We start from the raw sequence: 19,695 nt of genomic DNA, 5'->3' as shown, positions 1-19,695 counted from the left end.
AACGAGAAATTAAATACTTTTAGTAGGATTCCTAAGAAAGTGTCACATTAATATATATCCCTATAAAGTTTAAAATAATTACAAACTTCAGGCTTTTTCTTAACCCATTACAAGAGCCTATTAGAGTCCCAGATAAAAATATTTTCCCTTCTCAAAACGGCCTCGGGAAAGAAAGGTAACTTGCCCCTGCTCCGCTATCTATTTACGTTTAGCTCCTAGCTGCTGCATCTTTGCATTTCTTTTTTAATCTCACAGCTTCATTTTCTTTGAAATATGTAGCAAACAAGAAGAGCAATAACGGCCACACTCACAGCCAGCTAAACTCCTTTATTCATCATTACATCATCACAATATTTTCTTCACTTCACTAGGAGCTTTGAAACTGCATGCATTGTGGCATGTAATCAGGAAAATGTAGATGTCTGTAGAAATCACAGGTGCTTCACTTGCCATGGAAAAAACATGTGCTTCCCCGTTAACCCCTCCCCACCCAAAACAATGTGCACACTGCTGTCTTACATGCCTTCTTCATACACATGGGATTGGCGTTGCTCAGAACCACCTGCATTCCACAGTGGTCTTTGATCTGACTAGTGAGACATTTCTTTAGAAAAGCAGAAGAGAGTTACAAAGGACCAATGAATCAGTCAGCCAGCTTAGTAGAGACAAAATGACCTGTAATTAGGCCTAGATAGACCACTATCTTCAAATTAGTGTGTAAATAAGCAGGAGACTGACTATATGAACCACCAGATAATCTAAGCCACAGGTCTCCCACTAAATGACTGATTGACAACCTGGAAAAGCTTAAAGACCTTTAAAAAAAAAAACAGATAAATACCTAAGTCTTAAAGAGTGCCATGGAATTTGCATTGAGTTTGCCAAAGGTTAAATTTTGTTAAGTGAGTTTGTCCAGCCTATCACCCTAATCTAAAGGACAAACCTTCTCTAAGAGAGGGGTCCTAGCACAGATGTTTCCTGGTGCCCATTTCCACCAATGATCGGTTTAATATTAACAACCATCAGGATCAAAAAAGTCTCCTGCCAGGTTAACCCAAGCTCCTCAAGTTGATGACTTATCTTTTTTTCTTTTTGGCAACGAAAAACTGCGTCTGGGTACTCTTCACTATTTACCCCTGACACAGCTGGAAGTCACCACTGTGTGACCCTTCCTCAGCTTATCAATCTTCATCAAAAATATCTTTAGATTTTTATTTCTGGGTCTTTTTTCCTACCCTCTAATTAATTTTTACAGTTCTTCTCTACCAAGCTCTATGTTGCTCTTAAATTATGGGACCTTATGACTAATGATGAGGCAAGTATAAAGTCTGAACAGGACTGAATTACAGCCTCAAGCCTAATGCTTTGCTCCCTTTTAATGCACCCTCTGCTGCCCTTACCTTTTAGAAAGTCACACTTCATTGCTAATTCACATTAATCTTGTGCTCCCTATGACTTCTGTACCTTTCTTCCAAGGCCTTTATGAAGCCAGTGCATTTCTCACCTGGCCCCAGTGTATTTGAATAAGTGTCTGACCTACTACGAGCCACTCTTTGCTTGATCTTGTTGAGTTGCAGTCTGTTTACTTCTAGCCCCATTTCCAGTTTTCAAGTACAGGTTGGACCCAGTGCTTACTCCGCTTCAAGGTTCTCACCATCAACCTCCCCAGTTAACTTGCATTTGGCAAGTCTAATGAGCATTTTCTCCATCTCCTCATTAAAGTGACTATTCAAAAATGCTAGACCCCTGCCCCCAACAATGTATAATTTGTGTAATTGATTAGTTCTTGGAGGGAAATCCCTCCTAATTGCTACCAAAATGTGAACAGAATTCAGAAGCACAAGAGAAGAGGGTCACAGAAATACCCTGAGAGTGCCAGTAGGCCTTGATGCAGTGAGCTCAGAGGCATTTATCCTCTGGTGAAAAGGAGGAGTACAGGGTGGGACATTATCCTGAGGCCCTGCAATGGCCAAGTTCATGAGGTTTGTGTTTAAGGTCATAAGCCCACACTCACAAAGAGCTCAGAAAGGGAGAGACACCTCTGGAAATCATTCAGAAACCCTGGACCTGCACTTACCTGTACTGATTTACCAGAAGGAATTTATATTTTTACTTTAAATAGGAAATCAAGGAAATGGTTAGCTCTACCATCACTCAGTATTGTGGTGCATTTTGCTTGTGTGGTAGGTTGGACAGGAATTGTAAGGCTGTTGACTGGTGTCCTGGCCCCAGAAAGTAGGCTACAGTTCACCAAGAGGAGGGGAAATGCTCCTGCATTTTCACATTCTGGGTTGCATTTTCCTGTATAATGGGTCCATAACTAAGATCTTGAGACTGACAGTTCTCTAAAGCACTCAACTAACCAAAACAGAGTACTAATTTTTAAAATCATGTCACCAAAAAAGGAATAAATGAATGAAGCCTGAATCCCTGAATAAGTAATTTTAAGGATGAAATTACATGCATTCATTAAGGGTATTTAATTAAATGAATCTCCAATTCTTCTCATCAGGATAAAACTGAAGGACAATGGATGCCTTTTGGGTTTTTTAATTTTTTGATATTGCACTTTATAGTACTTCATAAGAGACAATTGTCTTAATTAAAGCCATAAAATACCAATAATGCATATATTCAGGGCTTCTGGATATAGTCAATCAATAAGCAGTCCATGAGTCATTCCTGTTCTGAATTGTTTGTTGTAAATTGGACTTTATCTGTTCAGTTTTTATTGCATACAATTATTGTTCTGACAATCCTAATCTACTGATAAATATTAAATGTGTACTTTAATAAAACTCTGAAAAATCCAAGAAATTACTCATTTCACAAAACCATTCTTCATTTTCAAAATAGCTTGTTATGCAGTTCCTTTAAATAGCAAGTGCTGATAATATATTGAAAGTATTTCTTTTTAAATTATAGATTTGCTATTTTTCAGGAATCCACTTGTTACATTAAAGCAAGGCTCACCCATAAGGAGACTTAAGTAATTAACAAATATATATCTAGGAAATGTAATGTTTGTTTGAATGTTTATATAAAATAGGATGGGTCTAAGAAGTTCCCTTATAAAAATGGCAAATAAAAATATACAATTTATCAATTTTTGATGCCTAAATTATAAACCTTCCTTGGGAAGACATATAAAAGACTTCATAATTCATTTTTTTCCTGCTAAAATACACAATTTCTGACCTAGTATGATTAGACTGCTTATACACACATACACACAGATGTCCCCACAACTAAAAACTTTAATGTTTCACTCCATCACAACTCTTAATGTAATTTGAGTGAAAGCTAAGAGAAAGACTAACAGGCACCTAATAGCCTATAAATATTCACCTCAACTGGATACCTAAATTATCAATATAGAGTAAACATGTGTATTAAATTGAAGAACCCCATCAATTTCATGCTTAAATATCCATTTGCCCTCATTAGTGTGAATATTCAAAAATGCTAGACCCCTGCTCCCAACAACGTATAATTTTTTTAACTGATTGGTTCTTGGGGGGAAAGAAAGAGTGTCTGGATATTAGTGATGTTCCTGATGGGGACTGTTTGTGGCCTGAAGAGTTTCTCGGAAGGGCAAAGACTCTCCATCTGGAAGAGGGAGCCTAGGTAGTCATACAGGCCTGTTGAACTCTTCACACAAGTCCAAGTGTGTGCCCTGCATCTAGCCTGGATGTTTCTTCTGCTCCAGTTTTGAAAAAAACTCCAGAAGCAACATTTCCATCTCCAATCAATCTGCCATCTCAAAGTACTAACAAAAATAAGAGTAGCAAAGCTACTTTCCTGGTTTAATGAGATTGCTGCTAGCATTAAAAGAAAGATAAATTATGCTTTTGTTCTTTGCATATTGTTAAAACAGAAAAAATATTGTCAACACTGACCCCAACACAGACTTTGCCCTAGAACACATAAACTTTTTTTTGGACAGGTTACATTAAAAATAGAAGAATGCCATTTTTGTAAAGGATCTTTTTAGGGATAGATGTCTTCTCATGCTTCCTTTGTTTGCTTCCATTTTCTAGAAGCATTTTAACCCGTATCTTTACCCTGACAAGACTCTGGTTCATGCACTTTAAAATTATTTTTTGTCGTTTGTGTGTGTTCTGTTTATTATGAACAACTTTCACTGAATGATGAGATGTATGGGGATTTTGCATCATTTTATTCTCTGTGAATATGTCTGTACATAGACTGAAAGCTATACTTATTTGTATATAGGCTGTTTGGAATAATGTGTTTCTGTCACATGGACTTCACTCTGATAAGGCGCGTTTCTTCACTGTGTTCATCTTACACTTTCCACACCTTTGTGCTTCTACTACTGGTAATCAGCTCATAGAATATCACTTTATGTAACTAAGTCTCCTTGGTGTGAAAAATAGTAATAAAAAATGCATTGACTCAAATATCACTGTTGTTTTGTTTTTGGAATAATCCTTACCTTCAGCTAATCAGGACTCTCAGGATATCAAGAAATAGACACATAGTCATGGAAGTTTTGCTGAAGTGATTCAAAAGAACAAAAAAGTAGGCAGGAGTTACTATTCATTATAACTACCATTTAGTGAGCACTTCCTAATGTCATTTCAGCTTTTAAAATGTCATTTAAACTTTGGGCCTTCTCCTTCAGCCCATTCCACACAGATGGGCAGTTTACCCAATACAGTCTAGGTTTAAGAGGTCTTCCTCTTTTTTTGAGTCTCTCCCTGGGCAAAGCTTCTCCATTCTCTGGACGAATTTTTGTAAGCAACAATTGTGGAAATAGCACATCCCAAAAGTCATGCATTAAATAAAAAATGTTAATGAATGGTTATTGTCATTGACCTGATAACTGAGTTTCTCTCCAGAGGAAGATTTAAGGTCCTTTCTCTGTCAACCCAGTGGATGGGCTGAAGGCACATAGCCAAGGTTAAGGAAAACTTGAAATCCAGACTCATCTCTCCTTCCAAATGAATCCCACTTCTCAGAGACAAGGATTTATGAACTCCTTTATATTTAGGAAAAGGTACAAGACATTTTGCCATGAGTTCAACCCAATGTTTTAAAACTCAGAAGTTTGCCCTGATGGTATTTTGTAAATATTTGCATCAGAATATTAATGCCTATTTCATCAATGCTAATTTCAAGCAATATTCATTAGATTGATTAAAATCCTTGATCAATTATCTATAGAGAAAAAATTTGATTGTTTTCCGTTTTATTTCACTGAAATTTTTATGGAGATACTGCTTTTTTATAAATTTTAAAACATTCTATTCATAAGCTAAGCTTTGTTTTGGTATCCATATCAAAATTTTTACCAACCATAGTTGCTATTGGAAATAGATACCAGAAATCGTCTCCATTATTTCTACTGAGCCAGTCTTTTTTATGGATATGATTTTACAGATCTAAATTTCATTAAGAAAATTTAGTGTTTCCATCAATATTTCACCCACAATTGAAACTGCACTCTTTGGAGATTATGGTGACAAAGAAAAGGACATCGTGTACCCTGGGATTGCTATACTTTCTCAGGATGAGGATGCCTTCATCTTTTTTGAAGGTCTAGGCTTTAAGTTTGGCCTCAGCAAAGATTTTTGGCAACAAAAACACCCAATTTCCTACAGCACAGCAGCCCTGCATGAGTTGTTGGGATTTTTTTTTAACTACTCACCCAAATCTTTTGTAATGACATTTTCCAAACATATTTCTGAGTGTAGTCTCAGCTTCAAGTTCTATAGTACTAAAATCATGAGAACTATTTAAATAACCAAAAAAAAAAAATCCATTACAGCAGGCATTTGATTAGCTTATAAAATGTTAAAGGAAACTGTTTCACATGAGTAACATCTATTAAGTTTTATCATGGTTTGTAAAAATAAAAATAAATTATGAAAGAAATTCCCCTCACAACTATTTGCATAAGCAACTGGCCTACAAACATTTGCATAATTAATGGTTAAAAAAAAAACACTCATTAGTTGTCACAAATACAAAGATACTGGGATCCAAATGCACTGACAGTTACCAAACATACAGTAGTCTTGATATAAAGTGTGGGATGATCAGAGACCAGAACTGTTGGAAAGATTAACTGTGCTCTCTCTTCCTATGAAGCTGCATGCAAGTTACTCTGCATCACCCTTTCCTGTCTACGAAATACTACTACTGCATTCCTACCTCCCTATGGGTTGTCAGAAAGAATACGTGAATTATTTCTCCATAAAGTGCCTGGCTCATAGTAGGCTCTTAGGATGTTAGCTCCCTCCCCCCATCTCACACGACCTTGAACAAATTATATAATCTCTCCACAACTGAGAAAAATCTCTTAAACAGGATTAATAAAATAAAAATATTTTATTAGGATATTTGAACACTTCCTAAGCTTAAAGCTTGCAGGAATCCTGTTTGTCTCGGTATTTTTACTACACACATCAGAAAGCCCATCTCTCCCTGCAGTGCCACTGACCTCAGTCCCCCACCTGCCTTCATCCAGCAATGTGCTGGGTGACCTGGAGATCTAAAAGCCTGGTCTTGTTGGTAACAACATACTATACTCCATTTCATTCTCCATGTCAGGGTCATCCAGGACATAAAAATTCCGGTGTGCACCACAGCCCCCAGGATTCCCACATCTTTTGGAGGCTTTGATGATCTATACTTATGTATAGCACACTGAAATACTGAACTTCCACTTGGTCAATTTTCCCTCGAGGGTCAGGTCACACATTAAACACATTCTGTCTATTTCTACAGGTTCAGACCCAAGACATCGCAAATCCAGAGCTGACAAACACTTGGTAAATTATGCTGTTCATGCTCCCTCACCCATGGCAGACATCAACAATCAATCACAGCACCATTTCCCACTACACTTTCTCATCTGATCTTTCCAGGCAGCCACTCTTGATCAGTCCCATTGGCATGCAAGAGCGGACCTAATTGCCTCATTGGAGCCATAAATGAGGAAAATGAGGACTAAAGAGGCAGTGTTACTTTCCTGAGGTCACACTACTAAGCAGTAGAGCTGGATATTAGGGTCTGTTTTTTGTCTTGTAATAGCTTTTGCTGCAACGGCCAAAATGCATTTGAGGTGTCTCACATGTTGCCATGGGTTTTGCAAACCCAGGCACAATGCACAAGAGTCACAGGGCAGAGGTTTACTGCTCAAAAGCCAGAGTAGCTAGAGAACTATGATAAAAAGCTTTCTCATTTAAAAGGCTTAAGTCAGGTCATTAGTTAGGTTATAGCCAGACAGTGAAAAAAGCAGCTTCTAATCAGTGAGAATTGTGTAGAAAGGAAAAACATTTTTGCTGCTGGGATTTGATAATGGAATTTTCAGTAAATAATAACTATCACCTCAGGGACTGAAAAAATAGAATTATGCCCAAATTTGGTCACAGAACTGTTGGAGGGTATGCACACAGCTCTGTTGGCTGCCAGCAGCTAATGACCCGTGTCCTTGAAATAGAATCAGGTCAGGGAAGGTTGTAAACATTCTTGCTTTCCTGTCTCCTCTCGGGAGTTTGCTCAAATGTGCAATCAATCCCAGTAACAGTTCCACTGGACTTCAGGGAAAAAGCAAAAGAAGTGTTATCCACAAGGAAAATGATGCAGTTCATTCCCATTGGCTGATTCAGGGGTGGCCTTTAGAAGAGCATGGGAGGTGGGGGAAAGACCCTGCCCCCAGTATCCTCCAATTCCCCCTCCATTCCAGACTGCTGCCTAGAATTCCATGTCAGTGCCTTTTCTCTCCAGCTCAGATATTGTCAAACAAGAGGCAGCACCCAGGGGGCATAGCAGAAACACCTGGGGAGCTTCTCAAATTCCAAGTGTAAAAGGCAGCCCCACCTCCAGTTGCTGCCCCAACCCCTCCAAAGTGTGCTCTACCAGGTGAAGGCCATAGACAGCCCCCAATTGGGGAGGGCACCATAACCCCACATAACCATAAGCCAGCAGTGGGTGGGGAAAGATTGAGAATCCTCTTCAGTCTAAGGCCCTGATTCCTGTGAAAATTATAAGGCTCTAGGAGGATCCATGCCTTGAAGTTTCTCCAAATGATGTGGAAGAGTGCCTTAAATATTTACATGCATTTAACAACAGGTGTTCAGACCTACAATGTGCCAGATATGGGCATTAGCCCTGGAGATCAGAAGAGAATAAGTTCCAGACCCTGTTCTCAGAGACTTCAGGGCATGCAGAGAAAGACAAATCCATGAAAATGCAGGACCCTTACTGGAATAAGCAGCCTAGAGGGTGGTTAAGAAGCCAGACCGCCTGGGTTTGAATCCCGGCTCTGCCACTTGCTAGCTGTGTGGCCTCAACCTCTTTGTGCCTCACTTTCCCCACCTATAACCTCATGAGAGTTATTTCACCTGGGTTAAACTGGTTAATATTTATTTGGAATGCCCCTAGAACAGTGCCTATCTTATAGTAAGCAATATACCCCATTTGATAAGTGCTGTAAACAGGTGTGTCCATGCCATGGAAGCCCAGAGGGCAGCCTGATTAACATCATCTGGAGGTTCAGAGGAAGCTACAGTGAAAAGATGGCCCCTGAGCTGGGGTTGAAGGATAAGATTAACAAGGGGAAACACTTGTGCCAAGTGACAGATGGGCAAAAATGGCAGTTGAGGAAACAGCATTCAGTGTGACTGGAAGGGTGGGATCTGCCGGGAAGAGGAGGCATGGAGCTGCAAAGGCGGGCAGCACCAGGTCTCAGAGGGCCTTGCCAGCCCACCGAGCAGCCTGGACTCTCTCACGCCTCTGCAGGCTCTTCACCAGCGTGTGACATGGTCAGACTGGGGCTTACAAAAGCCTCTGCACCTCCTAAAAGTACCTCAGATTTGCCTCAAAATGACCTGGGAGACAGAGGGCATGGGGGTGTTTAGAAGACTCAGTTGCCTATCATTGAGGCTGGGTGGTGGATATATGGGGGTTTGTTATACAATTTTTTTTATTGAAATGTTCCATTATAAACAATCATCTTGAAAGGGCTGCTGGTGGAAAGCGGTTAGGCTCTATCACTCCCTGCTATCAGCTCTTTGTACCTCAGGATGAAGAGAGGAAAGTTTTGATGGAGATGAAGAGGAAGCAGGGGTCACCTGAGGTGAGGGGGGGGCAACTAAAGCAAAAGTAGGGGGCCTGGAGCTGACCAAGACCTGCAAGCCTTCGGCGTGCCTCCCAGGCCCAAGTGGGTACTTACTCCCGACACAGGCTTTGGCCATCAGCAACCTGCCTCTCCGGGAGGCCACTGCCGCTCCCGGCCCATAAGTTTGATGCTATTTTCCCTGGGGCCATGCTGGTGGACTTCTCCCCAACAAAGGAGGTCCAGGTGCCCCCAGGACTGCCCTGTTTCAGCATCGGATGAACTTTTTCTGAAGTGAGCTGTTCTGCCTGAGGTCTCATATATAAGATGTGTCCCACCATCTTGCCTGAGGGTTTCAGCCCGGGCAAGCTCACTGAGACCGAGCAATGACAACTGAATGTTCTTGGGGTAAAAGGGTTTACACCCACCCGGCTTTATTCTCATGGCAGTAAGTCAAGCCCTAGAATCACGTCTGCACCCAGCAGCCTGCAGACGCACAACCCACCTCCATCTCTGCCCCTGCCCAGAGCACTGGGTGGGGCTTTTTATAGGCTCAAGTCAGTTCAGTAATAGCTCCTTGCTAACTGGTGTGGAAGCATTAACCTAGCAGTAGGCCAATTATGTCATCAAGTAGTTTAGGATCAGGTGAGGATCCTAGTTATGGGAACTTCCATTTTCCCCACACCCATCTTGGGTCATATCCTCAAGCACAAAGAATGTACTCCAGGACCTGTGACAGCAGGAGGGTCCCCCACTGTGCCAACTCCTGGGACCACTGCCGAGTGACCTCCAGGAAGTGACTCCAGAGGTCAGCCTCTGTGAGCGCCAGGAGTGAAGATGAGCAGGAGTCCCAGATCAGAGCAGGCGCTGCTGTTCCACAGAAAGAAGATAAATTGCAGCCCGTGTGGGCGCAGGAGAGAGCGAGCATGCACAGGACAGAAAGGGCTAGAGGAAAACCTTCCTCAGCAACACTGAGATATGGAAACACGCAGGCCAGGCAAGGGTGCTTCTCAAAAGAAGGGAAAATTTCTTGTTCTAAGGCAACATTAAATCCAAAGATGGAGTTATTCTAACAGGGCATGAAGAGGTGGGGGTGCTCCTTCTTGTATCCTCCTCCTATTCTGCCGGATAATAGGGGAATGGCTCCTGAGCTGCCGAAACAGAACCACCTTGCCCCCTCATAGCCCTGCCTGACCTTTTCTTCTCAGAGTTCTCTTTTTCTCTTTCGCCTGTTGGAGTGGGGGCAGGGGGAATTACAATCTTCCTGTTGGCTGCTTTGACATCTGCCACAGTTTGGCAGGAACTAATCGAATGACAAGAGACTGACTCAGATTCTTTCTGGGAAGAAGCATTTGAGGGACAAGAAAGCAGGACAGGAAATGGGGGATCAGAGCCCATGAAGAGGGTAGCAGGCACTGGCTTTCCTGTAGGCATGTCCTGCAGCCTCCAAGCATTGCCAGATGCCCAGGCTGTGGGGAGAGGGCACTTCCCCAACCCCACCCCACTGCTGCTCCCCAGGCCTCCTGCCTGGCCATCAGCTGCCAGGGCAGCAGAGGCACTTTGAAAATTCCCTTCTCGGGGTGACTGCCAAAAAGAAGGGCAAAGTGGGAAGAGGGACGGGAGGGACCAAGGAGGCTAGGCTGACACCACCTCCCACAGTTGACATGCAGTCGGGAATGAATAACAGGCCGCCAGGAAGTCCTGCTGCCCTGAAGAGAGCCCCAGCACAGGTGTCCCGAAGATGGGCTATTTCAGTGTCCTGCCAGGTAGCCTCGGAGAAACAAAATAGCAGAGCCGGGGAGGCCCCGCGGCCCCGCTGCAGCCATATGCTGTGAAAGGGCAGAAAGGGCAGAGGTGAGCTGTCCCAGGCAAACCTGATGGTCTGCGGGCCTCGGTGGTTCTCGCCCAAAGCGAGCAGTATTGACTCCCCACCCCACCCCCATGGGACGGGTTTGAAAATGTGTGTAAATGGTTGGGGGTAGGCTCGTGGCTCCGGAGCACTGTCTGGCATTTAAAGGGCAGGGCCCAGCGATGTTAAATGTCCGGCAAGTGAGGGGAAGTCCTGCACAGAAAAGAATGCCAAAGTGCCACAAGGTCTCCCCATAAAACATTGATAAGAACTTGCCTCTGCTGGGGCCCCATCAGGCTACTGTTCTCAAACATAGGGACTCCTGGACATCTCTGTCCAATGACCACAGAACCCAGTTTGAGAAACACAATATCAAAAGTTAAATGTTGCCAGTTCTGGAAGTCATTTGGTGATAATGTGATTGTGAATACAAATGCAAAGCAAGCATGAATATCACGTGCTACAGTTGGTTTTGAGAAGGTCACCTGTGATCCAGAACAGGTGTTTACTAATCTTACTTTGACAATGAAATCACAATTATTACAGTGTTATAAAGAGTGCTCATGCCCTCAGGAAGTGCCTGCAGAACCTTCTCAGCGTAACCCCAGGCTACCCATGATGTAATCTGTGTCAAAAAGGTGTTCCAGCTTCCACAACTCAAGCGCAGCCTCAGACCAGCAGCCTCGGCACAGCCAGGACCTCAAACATTCTCAGAAACACAGGAGGAGGAGACCCACAAATCTGTTTTAACAAGCCCTGCAGGTGATTCTGATACTCCTTAAACTTGAGAACTCCTGAGCTATATAAAAATTCACTGGAAACCGATGTCTTACTTTAGTAACAAATGTTACTAATTGTGACACACTCCCTCATTGCCTGCAGTGACTGAAAGCACAGAGAAGGCAGCTAGGAGGCATTGTGTGCAAAAGAAACCAAACTCTTCCCTTCCCCGGGAAGCTCCCTTGGCCTGCCGGGGCCGGCATCACAGTCAGAATCTCGGAACATCGCAAGTTCCTCTCATCTACCACCAGGGAAGGGGGATTCTCTCTGGCCAGACCTCATGGCTTAGACCAAGCTCCCACTAATGCTGGGGACCTCGGGGTAAAGAGAAGTAGGTTGTTTTGGCAAAAGGAGCAGGAGGAAAGAGGTACCACTGAGCACTCCTTCCAGGCACACTCAGAAGGACCATCCCCTTAAATCCTCACAGCTACCCTGTTGTGCTGGTAGTATTACCCCACTAACTTATGCATGCAGATAGAAACTGAGTTCTTTGGGAAGTCAAATGACTTGCCCAAAGTCATTCAGCTACTTTAGAGAAATGAAATTTGGATCCAGGCCCATAATACACAGAAAACTACGTTCTTTCTTCTAAATTCTACTAAGTCATTGCCTAAAAGAAGTTCTGTGTTGATGGAAATGTCCCTTGGTAGCTACTAGCCACACATGGCTATTGAGCACTTGAAAAGTGGATGGTATAACTGAGAAAATAGTTCTTAATTTGAACAGCCACATGTGGTTAGTGGCTAATCTGTTGCACCGTGGAAGAGCATACAATTTTCTATAAAAACACTATAAGAGTGGAAATCTTCACCTAAAATAATCCTCAGGGGGCAAAAAAACACTAGAGCTTTAGTACAATTAGCAATTAATCACATTACTCATTAATATTTTCTTAATGGAAATGGTGACAGATTCTTAACTGTTATTCAGAGTTAAAGAGGTTTGTCTTCTCCAAATGTTGGCTGCCAGCAAAAGTCAGGGATGGCAGCTGTGAGGTGCCCTCTGCCACCGGCTAATGGACTGAATGACGACAGTGATACAAATGGAATCATTTCAACAGCTAATCTTTTCTTTACTTGACAGACTTCAGAGACTCCCTGTGTTCTAATCACTGTTCTCCTCACTGTTAAGAGGACATAGCCAAATGGTTACACCATGGAGTGTGACCCACAGCAATGAACTTAGGGATAAAAATGATTTAGCCATTAGTCCATGCTGGGCAAAGCAGTCTTCAGGATGGTAGTCTGGGGTGGCAAGCCTTTGGCAGGGAAAAGATGATATGATAGGCCACAAGGTGGCATCTGGCACTTGGCCATCCAGTGTGCCCTTAGATGGAATCCCAACCCAAGGAGCTGCCTAAAGGTTCTAAATTCTAAAACAGCTTTAGATTCTAAAACAGGAAAAGGACCCCCGGTTAAGGGGCCAATTGAATAAGAATTTGTCTTCTATCAGCAAACAGGATCTACCACATGACTCTACTGCAAACCTTATTTGTCTCTTGAATTGCCTGTTTTGAATGGATAAAGCAAATCAACAACTGCTAAGGTGGAGAAAAGCTGTATCCGTGTGCTCTGCCAAACCAGGGCCTCGGGCAAAACCCTGAGTCAGCAGGAAGGTGGCAGAGAAGCAGACAATGGGAATGGAGGGGCTGAGGCAAGCCCCAAAGCAATCAAGAGGGTTGGAAGAAATTCTGAAAAGTTGGACATTGGAGCAACATAGAAGGATGAAAGAATTAATAGCAGGCAGGAAGAAAAACAAGAGCAGGGTTTTCCTCCCAGAACATCACAAAGCCAGTCCAGGCTCTGCCTGGTGCCTTTGCACACACCGAGTGGCCTTTGAAGACCAGGCCTGTCATATGCTTGACTGACATCTGCCAAGGAGTCTGGCACATTTCTGGGCATACAGTACACCCTTAAAATATTAATCAGTGTGATGTCATTGTGCTGTATGGTGACTTTTATAAGCTGGTTCATCTCAAACTCTTACATGCATAAAAATCAACTGTATGATCTGTTAACATATTAAGGCTTGAATTGCTGTTTCATTAGGTCTAGAATGATGCCTGAGATTCTACAGTTCTAGCAAATTCCCAGGGAGGCCAACGCGGTGGTTCTTGGACCACACTTTGAGTAACAAGCCTTTATTTTCTCCGTTAGTAAAAGCTAGAGCAGTTGGTTGAGAACCACACCAGGAAAGTCAAGGATATCAGTTTGATCCCCATCAGTGGGGTCACTGTGTTCTGTGGCTGCAAACTAAACCCGCAGCTCCAACTGGTTATTCTGGGTCTTTGTTTTATACACACACATAGCACCAGAGAAAGGCAGTGGGAAGGACCTGTATGGCCATCCAGCGGCGGGCATGTTCCACCCGGGCTGCTGTAGGGGAACCTACCCTGAGCGGCAACCACGTTCTTCAGCAGCCCTGGCTCTGTGCTCTCTCCCTCCCCAACGTCTTGTAAGCCCCACTCTCTGCATATTGATTTTAGAATGACTTCTGGATGAAATCACTCAGAAACAGGATGGCAAACGAGTAACCTCTCTCTTGCTGACCAGCATGATCTGAAGTGGCTCTGTTGGGACGGCTGCCTAGGGATTAGTGATGCCTCCTGGTGGGGGGCGGAGGACGGAGAGGTGGCCGTGAAGCCAGCACGGGGCGGACTCAGCCCGCGGGAAGGGCTGGCAGGGCGCTTACCTGTCTCCTCGCAGACCCCGGAAGAGCGGCGGGTTGATGGGCAAGCGCAGGGCGACTCCAGCACGGAGTGTGTCCCCGCCGCGAGGTCCACCCTGCACCCTGGCTTGGGCTAAAGACTCAGGCTCCAGGTCTCCTGACTCCAGGCCAGGGCAATTCTGGTTCATACGGGTGAAAACCAGAGAGTTCTACGGGGTGTTGTTTCTTCTCCCACCAGGCTGGCCGCCTCACCAGAGGACTAGCGCCCACAGGACTCTTGGTAGACTGAGCACAGCAGACTCTCCATTTTTGGGGGGGGGGGGGGAAAGCAAGATTTTTAAAAGAATTAGAAGACCTGGGTTTTAGTCCCATCTCTGCCACTTTAGCGGCCCTTTCTTTCAGTTACTTTGTCCATAAAATGAAGTTTTAATTAGGTGGCTTCAAATTCTCTTTGTCCTGGTATATCGGGTAGATCTACAATCCTAGAGGAAATTCAAACCATATCACTGTGTGCCCATCCACAAGTCACAGCTACAATCGCTCCCCTTTGTGGCAAACTAGTTTTTTTTAAGGCATTTTGGTCCTTGGTTAGTGAGTTCCTGCTGTTCATATGTCAAGTTCTCTGTAAGTTTAGTCATGTGAGGAATTTAGAGAGGTGAAGAGTTGGCTCTGTCTGCCTGATAAGGGAAAACGTGAAGGTCCTAATTCCTTTTTAAAAGCTTTGCTTCTGAAACTAAAACTTCCCTTGCCAAATAAAGACCGTGATCCTCCAGGGTGATCCTGACCACCTGCGAAAACTGCCTAGGAAAATTACCCAGATGGAGGGGCCCAGGGTTAGAGTAAAGCCGTGCACCCCACTCCCACGCCAACTGGGTGATTCTTATGGACACAGAAATTTAAGAACCAATGACCTAGGGCTTTCTCCTCCCCCTGGTGATTCCCCTGGTGGGGGAATGGGGCACAAGACTTCCCCACACCCCACAGCTTGTCCTCACCCAGCAAGCCCTGGGAATTGATGTAATTAGGTGCATCTGGAGTCAGCATCGCCCAGCATACTTTCACAGGTGTTTACTCTCTGGAGTCAAAAAGAAGCCCCTTGGTTAAGAGATCCTGTTTTATGGCTGTGGCTGTGGCTTTATTCTCATTGGTCTCATGTCATTTATTTCAACAAGATTTTCTGTCTCCTGCAGAAGAAAGGTCTGTATGTGTGCAGATATACAATGGGCTTCCACAAAACCTAGGCACAGTTTGAACGTGGATGGATATATTTTAAAAGCAGACATGTTACTATATAATCGACTATGCGACATAACCAACAGCTTGGTGGTTGTGATACTTACCCATTACTTCAGTTACCTAATAGATCGAAAGTAGAAATGTACATCAGCATTGCACCAGACATTTGATTCAATGAAGTGTCCTAACTGGAGTTACTAGATTTCCATGCTGTAGAATGTAAACATCTTACCAAGAGGAAGAGATGGAAAGGGAGGGACAGAGAGAAAGAAAGGGAGACACTTCTCAATAGCACTTATTACAATTTCCCTGACAGGGCTGTGAACTCCTAAAGGGCAATGAGATAGACTGTTTGCAGAAATTAGCCACCATTATTCCCCTGATTGTTTTCAAGTCTCTTGGCAATGACAATCAAGAGGTGTTCACTTCTCTGGAATCTGACCTGGCCTTGTGGCCTGAATTGACCAACAGAAGGCTAAAGGAACATTCCATCAGTTCCAAGCCTTATCCACAAAAGGCCTGGCAGGCTTCCACTCCTCCAGGAATGGCTTAGCCACCACATGAGTTAAGTCCCAGCTGGCTGCTGGAGGATGAAAGGGGCAGAGCCGAGCCATCCAACTGAGAACCCCCTACACCCGCTAGCCCTCACTCTCCCAGCAGCTGACAGCAGGTGCTGAGTAAGCTCAGCCAAGCCCAAAAGCATGGACCTGCTGAATCCAGCCCAAATTATTGACCCAGAATATTGTACACCAAATAGATACAAAGGTTTTTAAGTCACTTTGTTTGGGGTGTTTGTTATGTAACCAGAGCTAACTGATACATAGAGAGGTTGTGTTTGGGTTTTATTTTATCTTTGTATCCACAACACCCATAACAGTGTTTTGCACAATGTGGTACTCGATGAACGTTGAAGAAATGAAGAAATGAATGAGTTAATGTGACTGGGCAATAATTAGCCTGTAAGGTCTTCACTGTTCTGTGTACCATGGGATGAAACATTCTTCCGTGAGCTATAAAAACAGGAACATTTCAGAGCTCTGCCTTTTGACAGCAGCAATGTCTCTGTTATTAAGTAACAGATGGGAGACTGGGTGCCTCCTGCTGTAAAGTCACATGCCTATAATTCTCTAAAGAACTCAAACCATTAAGTAATTACTTTTTCAAACTTCATTCTCTGGAAATCCATTCCTTTAACCTACCTGCAGAAAAGCCCTGAAATTCAGACTCCCCACTTCACAGAAATGAGCCCCCTGTTGTTTGTTCCTTTCTGTAGAATTTTTGGCTCCATCTACTCAGTGACATAATGGGGGTTGTGGGAAATAGAGGTATCTGAGTGTGCTTGCCTGCCACCTCCAGGTTCTGATTACCAACCTGCTATTCATAATAGAGCTCAGTCTACATACACTGGCAAAAAGTCAGGGCTCCAGCTAGCACCCAGGCAGGTGGCATGTGGGCCTCAGGATCCACAAAGACACAGTGAAATACTATTCAGCCATAGCCATAAAAAAAAATAAGGAAATCCTATTTGTGACAATAGGGATGGACCTTGAAGGCATTATACTGAAGGTAAAAAGTCAGAGACAAATACTGTATGATCTGCAGGTATGTAGAAGCTTAAAAAATAAAAGCTTACAGAAAAAGATCACACTTGTAGTTACAAACTTCCAGTTATAAGTACTAGGGATACAACATACAAGGTCTCCATATCTAACACTGCTGGGTGATAGATTGGGAAGCTAAGGGTTAATTCTAAGAGTTATCATGAGAAAAAAAATCTTTACCTCTCTATTTCTTTTTTATTGTATCTCTATTGGAAGATGGATATTAGGTGAACTTATTGTACTCATTTCACAATATATGTAAATCAAATCATCAAGCTATACACCTTAAACTTATATAGTTATTTATATCAATTTCAAAATTGGGGGTAAAAATGCATTAAGAAACAAAAGTAAAAGAATTTTAAATTTCTTCATTGCATATTTACTGGTACATGTACGTGAACTGTTAAAGCTGCTATGAACAAGGGCGGAATTCTTGTAATATGACTGCTCAGTGTGACAACAGGCCTATACTATTATTTGCTGTGTGAGAATTCAACCTAATTCTTTTACCACTTGTCTTTATTTGCATTGTTTGTGAAATCTTCATTTATTCCACTAGCTTTCACTTAGAAGGAACCCATCATTTGTTAACATTTGTCACTAGGATTCTTTTATCATTGATCTGTAACAAAGTAGGATATGTCTCCAAAAAAACAAAGACACAGAAAAGACAAATAATGTGGATCTTCTTGGAAGGGCTTAATAATGCATAGCTCAAGGCTGCTGAGCCTGCCCAGGAAGGAAAGGGTATGGAGCATTCACAAGCATGTGTCACAAATGTGCACATGTGCACAGGGATCCTCAGTTCCTATGGTAATTTCTAGTCATAGAAAAAACAGAGGAATACTTGGTAACCAGAGGCCCCTCTTGGAAAGAGTATGTACTTTGGTAACAGAGCAGTCCCAAGTCTGATATTTAACCTAGAAATTCCACTTCTAGGAATCTAGTCTAAATGTACATAAAAAAGGATATTCAAGGATATTTGTTGCATTGTTCATACCACAAAAATTGGAAACATTTGAAGTATCTACCAGTAGGGGATGTGGTTGAACAGAACATTGTACAGTTATTCAGTTGACTACTATGTAGCCATTAAAAGGAATGGAGCATTTCTAGGTGTGCTGCTCTAGAAAGAGCTCTTAGCTGTATTGTTAGGTAAAAAGAAAGTGCAAGATGGTGTATATACTGGATCCCTGTTATATATATATATACACACACAAAATTGTATGAAGATACACAAGAAACTCTTAATGGTGTGTACAGTGGAGAGTGGGGCTAGATTAGAAGGTGTTTTCCTACCCAAGGTTAAGAAGGAGACTCTCACTTTTCCATTTCGTGTATGTTTGGATTTTTCTCATGTGCATATGTTATTTTCATAGTTTAAAAACAAAGTCCTTCCTCTGACATTTAACAACTGCCGTAGATTGCAGTAGCGGCCACAACATTCCACCCCTCCCCATAGGCATGCCCCTTTGCAATGTGACTTTGCAGCTCCTCTCATGAACAAGTGGAGTTCATTTCCCCATCCCTTGAATCTGGGCACACCTTTTGATTTGCTTTCACCAATAGCTTATGGCAGAAGTGATGCAGTATCAGCTCCTAAAGGCCTTGCATCCTTGCCTCCATCCACCTTTCCTCTTGGAATCCTGCCAAGTTGCTTCTGAACAAGCCCTAAGTAGTTTCAGGAGGATGGGAGAGATCATGTGACCCATTGTGCCCTAGGCCCAATACCCCAGCTGACAGCCAGACAATCCCTAGAATTGTGAGCTAAATAAATGGTGGTTATTTTAAGCCACTAATTTGTAGGATGTATCAGGAAATTTGTTTGTATCAGGAAAAGCTAACTAGTATTCCAACCATGTAACATTAGGAAGAATATTACGATCTTTTAATGAGGATAAACCAATGAACATTTTTGCAAAAGTGTAAGTGAGATAACATATAAACCACACTCAAATATTACTTCCTGTTCCCTTCCCCATGCCCAATAATAGAGTATGAATCTTTAAAGATGGAGGAGAAGGGAGGTCAGCCCATGCCTGATGAAAGCTGATGAACTTGCTAGTGGCACAGACCTGGAGCTAGAAGAGCCAGAGTTGAGGCTCTGTGGGTGTGTGTGTGTGTCTGCATGGAACACTGAGGAAGGGCTTCCTAGTCAGCCCCTATGTAAGAAGATCTGTGGACCCCCATGTGAATATATGTTCCCTGGTAGCCACCTCCAGACATACCCAGAAATGGAGAGAAAGTGCTGAGACCTTTCCCAGCAGGGCCACTCTAGAGGTCAGCTCAAGGCAAGGAAAGGGTTAGAAGATACCTACAAAAGTCCTTACTTGAGCAGAATCAGCCACGGCTATGGCAGCCGACACAGTGCACAGCCCACCATGAGCTATGTTGATGCTGGTCATGCAAAGGCACCAGATGATCTCTGTTCTTTGCAGATGGCAGAGCAGTCTTCAGGGATTGCCTCTGGT

The 19,695-nt window shown here is 43.1% G+C and overlaps 1 long non-coding RNA gene across 2 annotated transcripts in view; it reads right to left on the bottom strand.

Moving 5' to 3' along the window:
• The window catches only part of LOC130682996 (uncharacterized), a 206,230-nt gene that overhangs the window by 170,610 nt on the left and 15,925 nt on the right, over window positions 1-19,695 (bottom strand). For both annotated transcript variants that reach the window (XR_008996533.1, XR_008996534.1), the window contains exon 2: window positions 4,460-4,519. This is a non-coding gene — a long non-coding RNA (uncharacterized LOC130682996). The remainder of the gene's footprint in view (window positions 1-4,459; window positions 4,520-19,695) is intronic.

This window comes from Manis pentadactyla, chromosome 3 (genome assembly GCF_030020395.1).
Source record: "Manis pentadactyla isolate mManPen7 chromosome 3, mManPen7.hap1, whole genome shotgun sequence".
In the NCBI taxonomy this organism is placed as follows: domain Eukaryota; kingdom Metazoa; phylum Chordata; class Mammalia; order Pholidota; family Manidae; genus Manis; species Manis pentadactyla.
Note: the sequence above shows the minus strand (reverse complement) of the source record. Positions and strands in the feature narration are given on the sequence as shown.